This window comes from Belonocnema kinseyi, chromosome 3 (genome assembly GCF_010883055.1).
Source record: "Belonocnema kinseyi isolate 2016_QV_RU_SX_M_011 chromosome 3, B_treatae_v1, whole genome shotgun sequence".
Lineage (NCBI taxonomy): Eukaryota > Metazoa > Arthropoda > Insecta > Hymenoptera > Cynipidae > Belonocnema > Belonocnema kinseyi.
Window position 1 is genome coordinate 55,730,086 of NC_046659.1, and position 6,373 is coordinate 55,736,458.

Below are 6,373 nucleotides of genomic sequence, written 5' to 3' on the forward strand. Positions count from 1 at the left end.
ATGATAAACAATCTCGATTACAGGATTTCGCATTTTATTGAAAGGTATCTACGCTATGTTATTTTTTTATGTTTCAGATGAGAATAATAAATATCGATTTCTTTTATATAATATTTATCATTTTTATATTTGAAAAAATATAATATCTTTTTAGCTCACTTAAGGACATGATGACATGATTATTACATGTCAGAGGAATGAATCTGTTTTACGCGAAACAAGAAATTTGTAAATTAAAGAATAGTTAAGGAAATTTGTATAAGGTAATATTGCAGGCATATAAATTTATTTTGAAACATATATTCGCAAAAATATGTATTATTAATGAATTTAACTTTTCTCCATTTGGCGATTATCTATATAAAATTAGGTATTAAACGAAGATTATGTAAAAGACGAAGAGTTTTCGTGAAAGATTGGGCATCCTAACCAAGGACTGTTATAATTACCTAATCAAACTATTTAACATTAATTCTTGAATTGCAGAATCTGACAAATCTAGGGTAGGTTGAGACTAGTGAGAGTTATTCCAAATACCATACTGAGTTTGAGACTATGGCCTATGTGACTTTGAAGCCGCAGAAGAGTGAGAGAGTAAGGAAAACATACTACATAGAAATAAAGAAAGAAAGAAGAAAAGAGAGAGGATAATAAAAAATGGCGACTCAAAGAGGAGGAAAGAGTGAGATGGAAACAATGCGATTGGTGGGAGTTAATCGGATGAAGAGATCGGCAGACTGTGCATCCTCTTGAGCTGGCCTGGCTCCTCTTCGTATTAGGTACATACGAGTAAGGCTCAACTCCACTTTGCACATTATGTTCAGGTTCACCTACGTAACTTCATTATGCCATTCGTTATATTATCATCCTCATTTATATGTAAGCCGCAATCTTTTTCTTACCACATATCTGTAATGGCTCAAAACTGCTTTGCAAATCGTGTTTTTATTCAAGGATATAATTCTCGCGTTGAAATTTTATAGGAGTAATTAAAATCGGAAAATAGGTCAACGATTTATTTAATATTGTGGTAAGAAGATGTTTCAAGGACGCTTGGATAACAGCATTCTTAATTCGGCTAGGTGTCCTTTCAAGAACTACGTCACACTATTTTGAACAGCCCCCCCCCCCCACTCCCGTCTTCGTCATAGATTATCACACAATGCAATGTGTGGGAGGAGGTATAGATTTGGCAATTAATCTAGAATTCCTGATTCATTTATTTAAATAAGACGTTCTTTCTGCAACACTGCTCCGTCCCAGACTGTTGATCGATCTCTCTAGCGATAACCCCAAGTGAAGAGCCTCACAAAGTCATCATGTAAAGCTTCCCTTTCGGGCCCATTAGTATCTAAGGTCTTCTTCAGGGGCGTCATTCACTCCGCTGTCCCTCTTTTTATATACAATTTGTCAACACACTGTTATGTCCTGGCATATCTCTCCAGTTTCCTTCACGTCCATGCAGATTTCTTGAACCTTAGTTGGTACAACGCAAATTATCCAAAATATGAGGCATTAAACTTATCATGTGTGCTAGACATGGAAAAAGTCGAAAGTAAAGTTCTTCTCCTTGAAGAAACATATACAAATTTTCGTTTATTTTTTTAAGACTTTTTTTTAATACTTCCAATAATGTGTATTTAACAAAATCTAATTTTACTCTTTTCTACTGATAAATAACACATCATTTTTTGTTTTAAAACAAAAAATTTAATATTTTTTTAATTCACGCTCGAATTATGTGTGTAGTGTTATTTCAATACGAATTCGTTGAAGGTTTCGAGGCATCTGAAATTTCAAAACTTTAATGATTAAAAATGGAATTATGGCCACGAAACGGATAACGTTTAAATCTATTTGAACTTAGCCGCCTCAACGATAAGTTATGAAACGTGATTAAGAAAAAACTTCGAAAAGGCTTTAACGGGTTGACATCCTATATTTTTTACTAAATCTCCTTTTTATACCAACACATCAACACAAGAATCTGAATTTCAGTAGAAAAAGGCAGTTGACTTTCAGATGTAACGAAAAGGATCATTCGCCAATTGAAAGTCAACTAATGATGATAACATGGCCTTAAGTAACGCGCTTGGTTGTAAGTCAACTGCTTTATGTACGTAAAATGTACTTTATAGGTTAATTTAAGACAGCAAGATTGTTGACTTTCCGTCAACGCGTGGTGTGAAATGAAACTTATAGGCTAATTTAAGTCAGCTGATTATTGAAATTCATCAAATTTATGCGCTATCGTTCAATTATTAGGAACTTGAAATTAATATAAAATTAAAAATTGAATAATTGTAGTAAATAATTTTTTTTTAATGTGAGCATTGAATAAATTATTCATTTATGCCTAATAAATCAAGTTGTTTTATCCTCAAAGTCGATGAGATTAGTAGAAGGAAAAAAGAACTAATGACACTAAACAAGGCACTTATATCCATTTCAAGCTACCAGGTACAGAACGTGAATCTTCAATCCCTTTTTATATATTTTTTGATCATATATGTACGATTATTCTATTTATAATCAAAATCCGTTATAGATCTGAGTGCATATATCAAAGACGAAACGTTGACGAAACGACTACTATGGGCTCAGTGTTGATCGATACTATCCAGCGCTACCGTCGCCATATTAGCTACTATCAGCTGCTCTCTTGACTCCTCTTCTAAAATCGCCGAAATCCGAGTAAGTGTTTGCGCATCGCATTTCGCGCACGCCTTTCTACCAGCACAAATTGAATTTCAGAAAACGCGAATGAAAATCATTCCAAACTCAACATCTTGTCAGTTAATTATCATATTATTCGTATTTCAAAGATGAGACACTGCACTTAAATTCCAGTTCTGGTTGAAATTAAGTGACTTAATTAATTAAATGCAAAAATGATATTCATCCACATTTAAAATTCATCAACTTGTATTACTGTAAATGATTTTAAAACACTTTAAAGATTTTTCACTAAATTAATTAAATTAAAAATATTTCCTTTGATTCAAAATAAAATTTTACAGTCAACATGGGCTTGCATTTTGTGATTGTTTACCACAGTACAACTAACTCTCGCTTCCAGTCACCTTCTCAGCCTTCCTAGAACTGCTGGTTCACGCTGTTTCTCAGGGGGGCAGGGCAAGAGCGGCTGTTAAAATTTCGTTCACCCCAAAATCAGTCCAAGGCTATTTGAAAGCAACCCCCGACACTTGACTGAAAGCGATAGTTTGGTGTACTCTTACAAATTGAAAATTCTAAGTGAATTGAATTATACTCATAATCCTGATTTGTTAAAATCCTGCAGCTTTTTACATCATTATCATTTTTAAATTTTGAATGCTTCAAATTTTAGCTTGTCTATTGTATAATTTTTTCAATTAAAACTGGTTTCATATATAATTAACCAAATTTGAAATAAATTAAATAATATTATTCAACTTGAAGTGTTTCAATTCAAATGTTCCTTTGGAAAAGTAGCAACTTTCAGAAGTACAGTATATATAATTTGAAATTGAACAATTTGCATATTTTTAATTCTAAGTTTTTCAATAAGAATACGTATAATTTTAAATGATTGCACTGCTACATTTTTTAATTTTGAAACCAACAAATTTATAAATCTCTACTCTGTAAAGATTTTTACAGAGTAGAGGTGATACATTTCTAAAGATTTCAATCGCTGAAAATCTCCCGAGGCACAATAAAGAGAGTTTCAATTAATTTTCACTGATTTGTAGTGCATATTCACTGATTGATGAAGACCTAAAAAATAATTCGCTCATTCTCAGTGAAATGCCACTGTCTCAAGGAGAAAGGGCAAAAATTCTCTAAATCAGAACCATTATGAAACTCTGCGCTGGTCCCTGAATCAAATCACTAAAAATTTTTAATGATTCACATAATCTCTTTGTGTACCAGACATGGTTGGAAAGTCGGAAAAAATGTTATATTCACATTTCTGTAACACAATTATTAAAAGGTGTGTAGATACAAATCTTTTTCTATTGCCTATTTGTATAGATAATTATGGTAGAGGGTAGAATGAAGAAATGCATTATTTTCACGTCGAACACTTTAAATATTCCATAACATTTTTGAAAAATATGTCTAAGGTATGTTTTCGTTTTATAATACTTCAACCCGAGCACAAATTCCAATATGGATCTGATCGAGGCCAGACCGGGCAGAATTTGGCCCAAATCAGGCTATCTAGATGGGGCCAGACTCGAAATGAGACGCGATACAAGATCGGTGTCCAAGTTCAGTGCCTAGAAATTATCCAGTCTGGCCCCAATCTGGCCCCAATTGGACCCATATTAATTTATTTTTATTATTACTAATTAAAAGGGATTTTTAAAGAAAACAGTATTAAAATCGTATATATCATCTCTTAAACTGAAGTTTGAAAATATAACAATCAGATTATCAAACACATAACAATATAAAAACATTGGAGTATGTAAGATAAGAAACAATATATTTTTAAACCAACTTCTTTGGAGCAAACGGAAATAGTCGAAATACGCAAAATAACAGCATTTTTGAAACTTTGCTAAATAACTTGCAAATGTTATTGATCAAGTCATTATATTTATTTTAACTGCGTTATTATTTTGTAATTTCATCATCTTCATTAAGTTATGTCCATTAGAGTTCGATTACATGTGTGCTTTAAGGTAAATATTGTATTATTAATTAAACATATTATTCATGTGGGCACAGCGAAAAATAGGTTCTTTAGAAATAGGCTCCATTACCATTGAGATCCTTTAGAATCCTAAGTGTAATATCATTTAGAGCTCATTGATCGTTTTGGGTTCCTTTTCATCAAGTGAGGTTTATATTTGTTGCAGCATCTTTGGAACCAAAACCGGGTTTCAATGGAAACCTCAGTTTTTTTCTATTTAAATAATTATTAAGAACAAAACAATTCTAAAGATCCAGCTTCTGCGTATAAATGTATATATTATAAACCAAACTACTTTTCTTATTCATAATAAACAGTAAGATTTTACCTGCCCTTCCTTAAAATCGTCTTACGTTATTTTTCGATGACCCCTAAACAAATTTATTTGACTAAAATTACGTATTATAAAGGGAGGGGTGTCAAAACTAGCAAACACTAACATAGGGAAATTTGCGGTTTAAAATTTCAAAATAAAACTTTGCATAATTTATCTGCGGTCCTTAATACCAATTTTTCAAATTTATATTTTCAAAATTAAACAATTTTAATTGTAGGGCTATGAAAATTTAAGTGATTTAAAAGAAGTTTTATAAATTGTAAGAGTGAAAAAAATTTTATTAGGAACCCTAAAAATGTAATAGTTTATAGAAAATAATTGGATGCAATATGATTATATTCCTTAATTTTTAGAGTAATTGTAAGTCATGTGTAGGTGATGAAATCAAGCAATATAAAAACAGCATGTTTTTGCATACATCAAAGCTGTCTAATTCATGGTGTTCATTTCAGTTTCTTATGCTAGAACAAATGGCATACCATAGACAAATTAGAAACAAACTTATCTTAATTATTCTATTCTCCAAACGGCAATCTGTCACGAAGTTTCTTGAGAATCTTACATAACAAGAATAAATGCAAATTTTTCAATATATCACATCAAAAATTTTTTATTTTTTCATTATAAATGACGTTTTACATTAGATCCAAGAGAGTAGAAAAGCTCGTTATTTCCGATTCTGTTATCATCTTATTACGTAAAAATTTTTTCCACGAAAGAAAAACATTTTACATCCGGAAGAAAGACCACAATCATTTTCTACTGCTTAGACATCTTTCCACTCCTGCTCTTTCGAGATATGACTTGGTCACCTCAGATAGTAAAAGCAACAATAGTTTCTGTAACGTACGTTACGAAAGATCCTACCGTAATTTCTAAAATTGCTTTTTCTCCACGTTCATCAAACCTTTGCTAATTTCTCGCTAGGCTCTTTGCCTTTTACTATAACAAACAGTTATACAAGAGATTTCAACTTTCGACGAGCAAGAGTGTCCCTACTGGTTTATCATGAATATAACAATTTTCTCCTTTCATTCTCTTTTCTCCTTAGTTTTTATCTCCATTATTTTTTCTTTCATTTTGAGATTTGAAATAAGTAAAATAATACCAAAACTATCTTTGAGAATGATTATCCCTATTTGATATTGTCAAAAGGTTTCAGAAGAAGTTAATGTACTTTTATTCTACCGACCACAAGCCTGTTTTGTATGGTACTCGTTTTGTATCACGCAATCATGCGATAGACGTCGAGCAACGCAAATAACTCTCCTATAGGGTATAGATTAGATTTGTCTTTCGATAACTCAAGTCAACTGGTCATCGAATACTGGCAATATAATATGAATAGAATA

General features: G+C 31.7%; 1 long non-coding RNA gene across 1 annotated transcript in view; it reads left to right on the forward strand.

The window, feature by feature from the left end:
• The first annotated feature begins 2,599 nt into the window (after positions 1 to 2,599).
• Positions 2,600 to 6,373, forward strand: part of LOC117169644 — a 29,110-nt gene continuing 25,336 nt past the window's right edge. Inside the window, exon 1 of the long non-coding RNA XR_004466694.1 lies at positions 2,600 to 2,694. This is a non-coding gene — a long non-coding RNA (uncharacterized LOC117169644). The remainder of the gene's footprint in view (positions 2,695 to 6,373) is intronic.